The sequence below is a fragment of the Centroberyx affinis genome, unplaced genomic scaffold (genome assembly GCF_046629955.1).
Source record: "Centroberyx affinis isolate AG114_WGS23_722 - 3 ecotype Tasmania unplaced genomic scaffold, CSIRO-AGI_Caff_v1 ptg001738l_1, whole genome shotgun sequence".
In the NCBI taxonomy this organism is placed as follows: Eukaryota; Metazoa; Chordata; class Actinopteri; order Beryciformes; family Berycidae; genus Centroberyx; species Centroberyx affinis.
In genome coordinates this window covers 502,657-514,695 of record NW_027280142.1, presented here as the reverse complement: position 1 = coordinate 514,695, position 12,039 = coordinate 502,657, and positions in this window count along the sequence as shown.

Here is a 12,039-nt window from a genome sequence, read left to right as displayed (position 1 = left end):
TCTGGTCCAACAGGACAAAGGTGCTACGAGACAGTGCAACAAGCGAAGTTCTGGTCCAACAGGACATAGGTGCTACGAGGGAGTGCTACAAGGCACAGTTAGTTAATTAGTTAATTAACAGTTAACTAATGTGTCTGGTAATCATTTACTAATGGTGTTCATATTAACTAAGGTATTAATTTATACATTATTTAATAGTCATCTTTATAAACTATTAAATAATGTATAAATTAATACCTTAGTTAACATGAACACCATTAGTAAATTACACATTAGTTAACTGTTAATTAAGGGTTAGTTAATGCTTATTAAGCAATTATTAAGCAGTGCTTATTAAGCTCAAGTACAGGTAAAAATACAGTAGATATTAGATAATACAGCGGTTTCTCTAAACAAAGGTACACACATTACACTGTTGTCAATCTTACTGTCTCCCAGCCCCTAAAAACTAAATAATGCAGACCAAGCAAACAAGTTCACTGAGAGAGTCTACCTGCTGAGCACTGAGGCCGCTTAGTAGTCTATTTTAGTTGAATAGATAAAGGAGAATGCCTAGAGGCTTACATTATTCAATATTTCTGTGAAAAAAAAATATTTGTCACAAAAATCACATCACTTTTTTCAAATTTTCTCAATCATTTTGCAACCCCAAGATTGATAAGCACTTTCCCAAAGGTAGACACTCAGTTTGGACCTATGAAAAACAATACATGGAGACTTTCATCATGTTCATCCAATTTACAAACCTGGTATAGCTTCCGTTATTGCTCCTACTGTAGAATGTAGTTTCCCCTGTCAGGGCTCTCTGTAGCCACCCGTGACTCAGAGGACTACCACCAGAAATAGGCTGTTTATTACACCCATACATCACACATTTGGAGTTAAGAGTCAAGATGACAAAGATGATTTTGCACTCTGTTTTCCTCAAATTGTGAAGTGGAGAACGGAAATTGATTAAAAACTGGGTATCGCCAAAAGCTTCAGGTAATGCCTGTCCATTTGTTGCTGGACAAAGCCTGTAAAAATTAAATGCAAATTAAACAAAACTGAAACATAAATGTAGACTGTTTCATCTCAAAATCAGACTCAACCACCATTTCGCATGTGGAACATCATTACATGTAACTGAAAGTAATAAAAAACAGCAGATGTTATACAAGTAGACAACTGAAGTTAGAACTTCAAATTATTAAAGTTTAATATCACCTCAGGAAGCACAAATGACAGCTCAACTTTCTGCACTCATGCCTTCATCGGCAAGTTTAGCAACAACATTGAGTAATGTTCAGCAAGATGCATTTTGGCAATGCTGTCATATCTGAGGCCTCAGAGCTTACATCAGGGAGAAGCAGGGGTGAAATAACTGGCACATTCTAATTATGTAGATGAATGGATATAATAATGATAATAACTTGAAACAATGGTGATTTTAATTTTGTGCCAGCTTGACTGGAAAAAAGAGGTTAACTATGTACTGTTGGGTTGATTGTGTGGAGAAATAACGACTCAAATGAGTCAATATTCTTTGTGTCGTTGAAATTGTTTACTTCAGTGTGCTCAGATGAAGTCGCCTACTGTTTGCAGCCAGAATCTATGTAAAAAACAAAAACAAAAAACACAAACAAAAAAATTGAATCTATAAATATATTAAATTAATGTTAAATGTGTGCGCATGAAATGTGTGTACATGAAATATCATCTATCTATCTATCTATCTATCTATCTATCTATCTATCTATCTATAATAGCCTATGTATGCCTACTGTAGATAGAGTATGAATAGAAATATGAATGGAATGAATAAGAGCTTTTCTCAAACTGAAGGTGCTGTATGCTTATGAGCCTGGATTCCTGACAAAGACCCTTAACAGTGTGAGCGTTGTGATCCCAATCACTCCACAGCAGGGCAAAGTTCATTAGGAGGCTGATGCCGTAACCGCCATATAAAATGACCTGCGTTTTCTCTGCCCTTACTGTAGTGTGAAGAAGAGCACAATAATGAGCTATTGATTGGGGGCCTGTTCCGCAGGACTGGGAGAAATCCTCAGGAGTGATTGAAAAGACTGACCTTACCCTTAACCCGAGCCCAGCGCTGCGATCGATAGACATTACACCTTCCACAAACCCTGACACCCCAATCGATGGTGGTGAATATCATCAGCAACGTTTGGGAACACTGACGAGCAGTGTGCTGCATGTGGAGTGGGAAGGGGCCAAATCACTTAGTGTCTTTGTCAGGTGGTAATGAGGTGACTGCAGTGTGTGTGTGTGTGGGTTGGAAGGAGGGGTTCAGATGTCATCTTATGTTGAGTTACTTTGCTGCTTACTTGAAATCCCCTATGACTTCAAGAAAATGATAAAGTTACCAAGCAGCATCATGCTGCACTTACCATGACATCTGCATTAACTGTAGATCAGATGTTTATGGGGAGTGGGTGGGGAATGTGGGGTCAAGTGTGTGTGTGTGTTAATGACAGCCAGACACTTCTCACAATGACTGAAACGCGTTAATCTGCAGGCAGTTTGGTGTGGAGTCGTGGTCTGTCTTACAGTTTAGGAAGTGGAACCCCTAAGGTGACAAGATGACGGATGAATCCCCCCGTGGTGCGGGCTCACCGACAGCTGGATAGAAACAGAGAAGGCACAATTACAGGGTTATCGCACATATAACCTGCCTGTTACCTTATCGCTATAGAAAATAGAGGAAGGCTCACAGACATGATTTCACCCTCCTTTAAATAAAGCGGAAATAAAGCTCATTAGTGTGTTTTGCAGGTGGCTCTGTTTACTATAGGTTTACGAATGAGAAAGTTATGTACCAACAGAGTATTCTTTTCCTGTGTGTGTGTGTGTGTGTGTGTGTGTGTGTGTGTGTGCGCGCATGTAGAGTAATGTAGAATTGCAATATTCAGTTTATTGTGAAAGTGTGGTGCACTCCTGGGTGTTCATAATGACCTTTATCATGCAAATGATGATTAGTTTCTGGAATGATTAAGTAAATTTGGCTTATTCTCCATTTGAGCAATGTTGAATTATGTAAAACAGTGACTGATTTTTTTTTTTTTTTTTTTACGTATTATGATGCTGGGTAATCCTGTAAATATTGTTAAAGGTGAATAATTAGTTCCCCCAGCTTTACACAGAAAAAAAAGCAGTAAATTTCTAAAATAGAAATTTTCATCAAATGCAGACAACATCTTCTGCATGTGAGTAAATCAAGGGTGCAAAAAGAAGATCAAGTAAATTAAGCAACACCATAACCACATTATAAACTACATAGGATACAGTCGCAAATATGGAAGTGTAGTAATTCTCCAACTTAAATTTAGGCTACTCAGACAATATTATCATTTCAAAGGAGCTTTTTTGCGGGCTGCAATAAAGAAACTTTGACCTCAGGTGTATAATTCCATAGTCTATTGGTATTGCAAAATAAGGCAGGTGTGTAATGTCACAGTATATTAACCCACATAGTCAACTGCAGCTGAATAATAGGCTGCCGTGTGTTTGCACTCCTGCTCCTCCATGCCCTCCAGCTGATGTGTTGTAGCTCTTGTCCACTGTTCAGACACCCCAGCTCTTAAATGGGTGGAGATTTATGGTGATGTCAGCCATGCTCTTGCAGCTTTAGCCTCAGTGAAAAACAGCAGTAAACAATTTTTAAGGAATGCTCTGTTTACTGGATATGTTTAACACGAGATATATGATGTGTCACAGGCAGTTTTTCCACCCAACTATTGCAAAGCATAAAGAGTTTCTGAGTTCAATGGACAAAAAAATGATGTAGAATATGAATAAACAATTTGGTGGTTTGTTTTCTCCAGGTAGTATTTGTTTCTTGGACCATGTCTTAGTCAATAACGAGCAGTGCTTTCTCCTCACCCTTTCAATCCCGTGTTTGTTGCATGCAGTGATGCTTCCTTTATGTTGCCATTGTTGGATGTTCTCCGCAGAGCATGCGCGAATGTAACTCCCTGAGTGTTTGCTTGTGTGTCCTACAGCAATATCTCTCTCCCCCGCGGGCGCTGCCTCTGTCCTCTGTGACAAGACAGTGTGTTTGACTGATGGTGCATTGAGGCGGGACAGACGGACATGAGGTGACAGATTGCCTGTGCCAGGGCCCCGACACCAACCTATTCAGCCGGTAGGAAATGATAGATGCCCAGGCTAATTTTAAACACTGTGAACTAAATTCCTGTTACCAGAGGCAGCGTTGGGTAACTGGGGCACAGCTGGAGGGTCTAGATAAGACCTGCACTCACCTGTATCTCCACACCTTCCTTGCCCTTTCAGCTGCCACACACACTGCAAACTGTTTAATAATGACAGAATATTAATGATTGATTGGACAGTGAGTGAAGAGGTAGGCGGAGTTGTTGGTGGTAGGTGCTTGTGATGGGTCAATTTCGGTGGTGTTACAGAAATCACTAAAGTTTGATGTGAAGATACAACAGGAGCTGCTACCTTAAAGCTGCACTAGGCAACTTCGCACATTGGCAGCAAGAAGCAACTGTCTGAAAAACTTGAACTTCATTTCCCAGAAATCATGGAAGGTGATGTCAGTAGACTGCACACTGCCCTCTCATGTTTACCAACCTGGCTGGTCTGTGATCACTTTATACCAAGGATACCAAAGGGCAAAAGAGCTTTCTCTAGACGGAGCGCTCACTCACTGCTGTTTAGGTATGTGTGTTTCACTCAAGTTTTGATTCATCACTTCGTGTTGGCGGAGAAGTGTCAATACCTGACATCAGAATTATATTTGGGCAAATAGGGCGAATCTAGGGGGTCTCAGTTAGAGGGGATGGTACATTCTTTGATATTGCAGCCCTACTTGTTGACTTAGGCTAAGACTGGTGTATTTTTACATAAAAACATCTTGCCTATAGTGCAGCTTTAAAGTTAGTGAAACGTGAGAGTGGATCTTGAGCGGAATGAGTCCTGGTTCTAGAGTCTGGTTTCTGCCCTACTCAATGCACCACTCGGGCCAGACCGCTGGGTGCAGTACTACTCAAGGACCCTGTCACATTTGTCTAATTGGATCAGACACAAACAGAGATCTTTGGGATGGAGAAAGATCTATCTCACTGCTGCCACCATTGTAGTGGGAATCAGCCAAGTGCAGTTTATAGTGCTGACATCGTACTTTGCTGTCACTTGCACCTTATCTTTTTAGTAATGGTACCACAGAATATCACGTATCCTCAGAGCTGACTGGTGGAATTTAAGGCAATTAACATTTTTATGTACTGTAATGTAAACTGATCTAATCTCTGTTATGGATGTACACACTATTCTCTGCAGAAAGCTAAAGCTACAGATAGGAGATTGTTAGGATTATTCACAGCAACTGTTCAAAACCCTCAGTTTGACTCTCTTTCATCTGTTAGGAAGGAAGAGGGGAATTTTGATTGAGGCGTACAACTGTGATTGTTTATTTAATCACAGCTAGTTTCATTATCTCACAGCATGTACCCCTGCAAAGCAGCGCTAGTTTTAATCATGAAGTATTACAGCTTACACAAAAGGATTTTCTAACTACTGACTGGCATCCCAACAACTTCAGCAAGGCTTTCATTGAGGATGTAACAAATGGACAAAGATATTTGTAAACATGCTTGTTAGCTATACGTCGAATCAGTAATGCCATATCATTCTGTCAGCATGCATACAATAAAGCTTTTTTTAATTACGCAGAATTAACTTGTACACTTTTATCCGTTTAAAGCCCCTGTGTGTAGAATATTAACCGTAATATATCATTCTCAAATTAATTTTAATAGCTTAGTATAATGGCTGTAGAAAAATGAGACCATCATAGTGAAAATTGGTTTATGCTGTGTTGCTTTCTATGCGTTTACTCTGTGTGTCCCCAGGTGATTTCCTGTGAATTGTGCAGGACTGACTTACTGCTCAAAGGAGACGAGGCCTCAACAACAGGAAGAGAACAGCCTTGCTTTTTCGTAGGTGAGCAAATACATAAACAAGTCCAGATGCTGTCCAGTCCCACAGCGCCTAGCTAGGTGTGCAGCATCAACTGTTGCTGTAGTTGAAGTCACTACAGTCCTGGAATAATCAGGATTGGTGAATGATGTGGTTCATTCACCGATGTATTGTCAATAAGAAGAGATCCACTGTACTATTTTGTACTGTACTATGCTCCGGTAGGTTAGCTGTCATTCAGTATCATAGTAGCCTGTTAGACAAAATGTTTCGTTAGCATTGCCCAAACTTAATAAATTCCTAAGATATACCTAACACTGGTTTAGCAAACATCACTTAAAACGAGGAAAGGTCACACAATTGGCAAGTCATCTTTGATGTAAAATACTCAAGGGGTCGTCAAAGCCATCAAGTTTCAAATTCTACTGGTAGTAGCTCTAACAAATTATAAAGTTGCAGTTCTTCATCCCAGCTGAGTCTTTAAAGAGTGTGCATTGTTACCAGCGTATGAGGTTTTGACTACCATTGATTCCCTTAATACAAGTTTGTGTAATAAAAAGTTTTTAAGTGCACTGGGTATTGATGCATTCTGCCTTGGGACCCAGTGGAAACTGGCTATCTGGACTCATTATCAGACAAATCAATGGGCTTGCTGATGTTGATTGGTGTCTTTGACTTTGTAATCTATTGCATGAAAACCCCTATCGACAGCTGGAGCAACAGCGGTAACAGACCATGCATAAGAATCTAAGCTAGAAGAATAGAATGGTAGAGGGAAGTCCAAATTGTTAACTTTTAATGAGATCTCACTTTACTTTTGCTTTGGTTACGGTGACAGTTACAGATCAGACTCAGGGACACTGACTGTCATACAAAAACTCTCATAAGGAATCAAATCCCTTTATTAGTGTTCTGTGAAAAAAAAAGCATGAAAAGGGATTTGTTATTGTCAAAGCTGTTAGCTGCAGAAATTATGGGTTTTGAGGTGACCGTGTAGTGTATGGAATGATGTTCTCTACATCTAGTCAATCCCTGCTGTTCAGGAACATAACAGCCTGACGTTGACCTGGAGGAGTAGCTACATGCAACCTTGAGGTGAGGTCAGGCTTGGGGCGATGTTTATTCATTTGGTTTGTTTAGCCCTGGTGATGAAGAGACGGCCCTGCACTACTTTCAACAGATGACCGTGGCTGGGCTGTATGACAAATGCCAAACACAGAATGGAGGCCAGGATTGTTATTATTTTTTGTCTGCTGATTGAGGATGAGTAATATGGATCACAGTCATAACACAGCGACTGAATTGCATTTGAATTGAGAAGACAGAAATAGGTGTGACCTTGTAAACATTTATTTGACTTTGTGGATGGTCGCACAAAAATGATAATGAGAAATGGAGTTGAGATTTCAATAGCTTCATTAATAATATCATACCATTACGTTTTATTTTATTTTTTTTCTTACTACATATTTCTACAGTCCTTTACTGTGGAAATATGGAGAGTGGGCTCTATAAAAAGCAATCAATATTCTTTTGCAAAATATTGGGATTCAGCTGTGTGTGAAACCAGAGGGACTATAAAGTTATTGATGAATGAATGTGATATTTCATTCCCATACATTTCATGATCGATGTCACAGGAGTATAGAATGGGTCTGATTATGTGCAGCTGCAAGCTGGCCCTGAGTACGGAAATTTTTATTTTGTTATTTCTATATTTGTCCACTCCGTTGTATCTAATGTAATCTAACAGAACAGAATAGATAAGAAGCCTCTTACTTTTTACTTTTTTTTTTTTTATTATTATTATTTTTATTAACAAAGGAATAATATACAAACATTCAGGTAAACAATAGCAGCACATATAGATAAAATTTAAGGACACAAATGTATATGAGGAACATAGAGGGAAAATTTAAAAGACAATTGCATAAAAATAAAAACAGGAGTACACATATACACAAATATAAACATATTTAGTCAAAGGTTTCAGGGAAAAAAGTTCCATAATGTTTCAATAGCTTATTACTTTTTTGTTGTTTAATAAACTGAGTTATTTAAGTAGAGAATTCAGTTCTAGGAGAAATCTTAGGTAGTGATTTAGCAAACGTTGTTTGTGAATAAAAAACTTTGCATATAGGATAATGAAATTAATCAGATATTCAAGAGCGCCATCATCTGGATTATTATAGTAACAGATAATATCCCTAAGATTAAAAGAGTAGACAGAGTTAGCAGCTTCAAAAAAGTGAGACTCTAGATCTGTCCAAAATTTCCGGGATATTTCACAATCAAAAAATAGGTGAGAAATTGTTTCTATATTATGTTTGCAGAAGGTACAATAAATATCACTGTCTGTAAACTTAGCAATAAGACAATTAGCAGGGTATATCTTATGTAAAATTTTTAAATGTACTTCCTTAGCCTTGTTTGAAATACAGTAGGCTACTTATAAGGTAAGAGCCAAGCCCTTCTCCAGTTTATGTTCTCAATTTGAGACCTCCAGAAAAACTTGCCTCTAGGAACAGTTTTATTCTTTCTTTGAAAAGTTTGGTGAATATGCTTGTTGTTACACTTTATATCTGTCAGTTCAATTCCATCCAACATCAGTAAAGGCTGTGTTAAGTGGCTTTTCACAAGTTGAATTAAACCATTTAGAATAGCACGAGTTAAATAATTAAATTCTCTGAAAGGAATTGGAAAACTGTGTACAGCCATAAACCGTTCATAGGACAGCATATTACCAAATTCATCAAAAAAACGGAGAATATGATTTATATCTCTTTGGAACCATTTAAGAAAGAATAAAGATTTGTTTCTGATAAGTATGTCACAGTTGTTCAAGAGAAAAGTTTTGTGAGGTGAGAAATTGTGGACAAAAGACAGCTTCCAAGCTAGAAGGGCTTGTTGATGGAATTTTGACAATTTGATTGGCAATCTGTTCGGCAAAAAATGAAAAAAAAAGACATAAAAAAAAAGACACTTTTTTAACCAGTTAACCTTAAAGGTATTAACAGTATCAACGAAATCCAGGACTGCAAGACCTCCTTATGCTTTGCTATTAGAAAGTACAAATTTCTTTAGTTTATGTGATTTATTCTTCCAAATAAAATCTAGAAAAATTCTCTTTGCTTCTGTGGCTGTTGAATCATTTAAAAATAAAGATAAAGATGGATACACAAAGCGAGATAGGCCTTCTGCTTTGGAGAGGAGAACTCTACCTAGGATAGACAAATCCCTTTGAAGCAAAATATTGAAAATAGTCTTGGTCTTTTTTAGTCTGTTTGAGAAATGTATAGCTATAAGATTTTTAGTCATAAATATTCCCAAATACTTAACGGAATCCTTTACCGGGATATTTTCAGTTACAGAATCATCACAATCATGCAGTGACAAGATTTCACACTTGGACATATTCAATCTTAGACCTGAAGCACTAGAGAATTGGTTAATCAAATTAAAAGAATTACACAACTTTACGCTCTTTAAAAAAAGCGTAGTATCATCTGCCAATTGGGAAATCTTTAACCCCCTACCAAAAATCAAAATTCCTTCAAAATTTCTGTAATTTACAATATTATTTGACAATGATTTGATGACTAAAATAAATAAAAAAGGAGAAATAGGGCAACCTCGCCTGACCCCTCTATTAATCTGGAATCTATTAGAGGTATTAAAATTAATTATAACAGAGCTATTAATATCTTTGTAGAACATACTGACAAGGTCAACAAAGTTATTACCAAAACCAAATGCCTTGAGGGACTGTAAAAGAAATTTGTGCTTTGTGCTAGTCTTATATTACAACTAATATGTCGGTTTTTCATAAATCCTGTTTGAGTTTCAGCTATAATAGGATCTAGCCCTTTCTTTAATCTGTTAGAATATACTAAGGCCAAAATCGTATAATCTATTGTTAAAAGAGTGATAGGACGCCAATGATCTATTAATAAAGGATCTTTATCGGGTTTGGGGGTAAGAGATATAATGCCTTGCTTCATTGTAGCTGCCATCTCTCTTCGACTGATCCATTCTTTGTACATACCGATTAATGGGTTTTGAATAGTTCCCAAAAGTGTATATAAAATTCAACAGATAGACCATTGACTCCTGGAGATTTGCCTTTCTTCATTGAAAATAATGCATCTTTAATTTCATTAGCTGACAAGTCAGTCACACATAGATTTAAATTCTTCATCAATTGAAGGGATATTAGTACAATTTTTTGCATTAAATTTGGATTCATATAATTTTCCATAAATTACAGTGACAAAATTAGAACTTAACTTTGGATCTTTTGAAGGAGTTCCGTCAATTTTAAGTTAATGATTTCCTTTTAACATTTCTTTTCTCAAGAGCAAAAAAGTAATTTGTGTTCCTTTCCCCTTCCTCTAGCCATTTGGCTCTAGACCTAATAAATGCTCCTTTTGCCATGTCTAAATAAATTTGATCCAACTGTAGCTGGATGTCCTTCAGTTCAAGTTCTTCTTCCAAAGAAATGTTTTCTTTTGTCAGTAGAAGGTCAAGTTTGTGCATCAAGTCAGCTTCTTGCATACTTTTTCCTTTCTTTTGTTCCTTACGTCTTTTAATAGCAACATATCTGACCTTATATTTAAAGAATTCACATTTTTTCCTATAGTCATTGTTTAAGCCATCATTGAAGATTTATTCTGCTAGTTTTTTAATTGTGTCATTGAATGAGTCATCATTTAAAAGAGAGTTGTTGAATTTCCAATACCCTCGCATATCAGAGGTCTCCTGGGTAGCACCTAATTTCAAAATTATTTGCTTATGGTCCGATAATGGGGCATAAAAATGATTCACTTCTTTCACAAATTGAAGGGTAGAGGAAGAAATTAAAAATAGATAGATCTATTACACCAAGTGAATTATTTTGTACTAGGGTTGAAGAAACACCATGCATCAGTCAAAGAAAGGTTGGAGCAGAGCAACGAAACAGGGTTACTGCTCTGTGAAACTTGGTTTAGCCTAGGGGGGTATCTATCCTTCATATCATCAGGACATTCATTAAAGTCACCGCAAAGAATTATATATGAACCTTGGTTCCTTCAATTTGGATGTTATTTCATTAAATAAGACCTTGTTAGAAGCATGGGAATTAAACCTGTATATATTACAAACAATAAATATAGCATTTTCTTGCTTAATTATCAGTGCAATCCATCTACCATCACTAGAGGGCACTGTTTCAAGAACATCCCCTTTAAATGTATGTAAAAAAAAAATTAAAACCCCAGCTGAATGATTAGTACCATGGTTAAAATGAGCTAAGTTACCCCATTGTGTCTTCCAGAATTTTGTATCTGATTCACAAGAATGTGTTTCCTGAAGTAAAATTAAATCAGCCTCAGTTCTCTTGCATAACAGAAAGGCTGCTTTCCTCTTAGTAATATCCCTAATACCCCTGACATTTAAAGACATGACATTAAGAGAATTAAATGTAAAATCCATAGAAAAAAGACTTAAGAAAAAGAGGTTTACCTGTAAACCAACTGAACTCCAAAAAACCTTGAAATGTGCTGAAGAATACCACCGAGAATGAGGTGGTGATTAACAACCATTTGAACTGGCTTAAGTAACAGAGAAGGCGGTTCTATAGCCCTAACTATTGTGGATTCAAATTAAAAATAATTAGGAAAGAAAACCCATAACTTTTATGAGCATTGATGAGCTTGCATGACACTTCTCAGCTAAGCTGAGTTTTAACTCTGAGTATATGTTACCTCTGAGCAGTCAATCTTTTTTCCATTTATGAAGACAAAAGGGCCGTGGAAAGAGGCCCTCTCCCCTTGCTTTCTTCACTAAGGGCCAAAGCTCCTCTCTTGCTGCTTTATCCTCTGGGGACAGTACTTCTGCGATCCTTAGTTTGTTGTCAAGAAGACACTTTGAGCCTTTCAACTCCTTCCAGATAGCATCTCGATGACGTCGCATTGCAAACAGGACGATAGTTGATCTACTTGAGCCGTCTTGTCGTCGTTGCCCGATGCGATGGACAATGTCGACCCCCTCCTTCAGACTGTTATGAATTTTGGGAGCCATTTTCCCTAGGATATCAATGATCCTGCTCCTGATGTC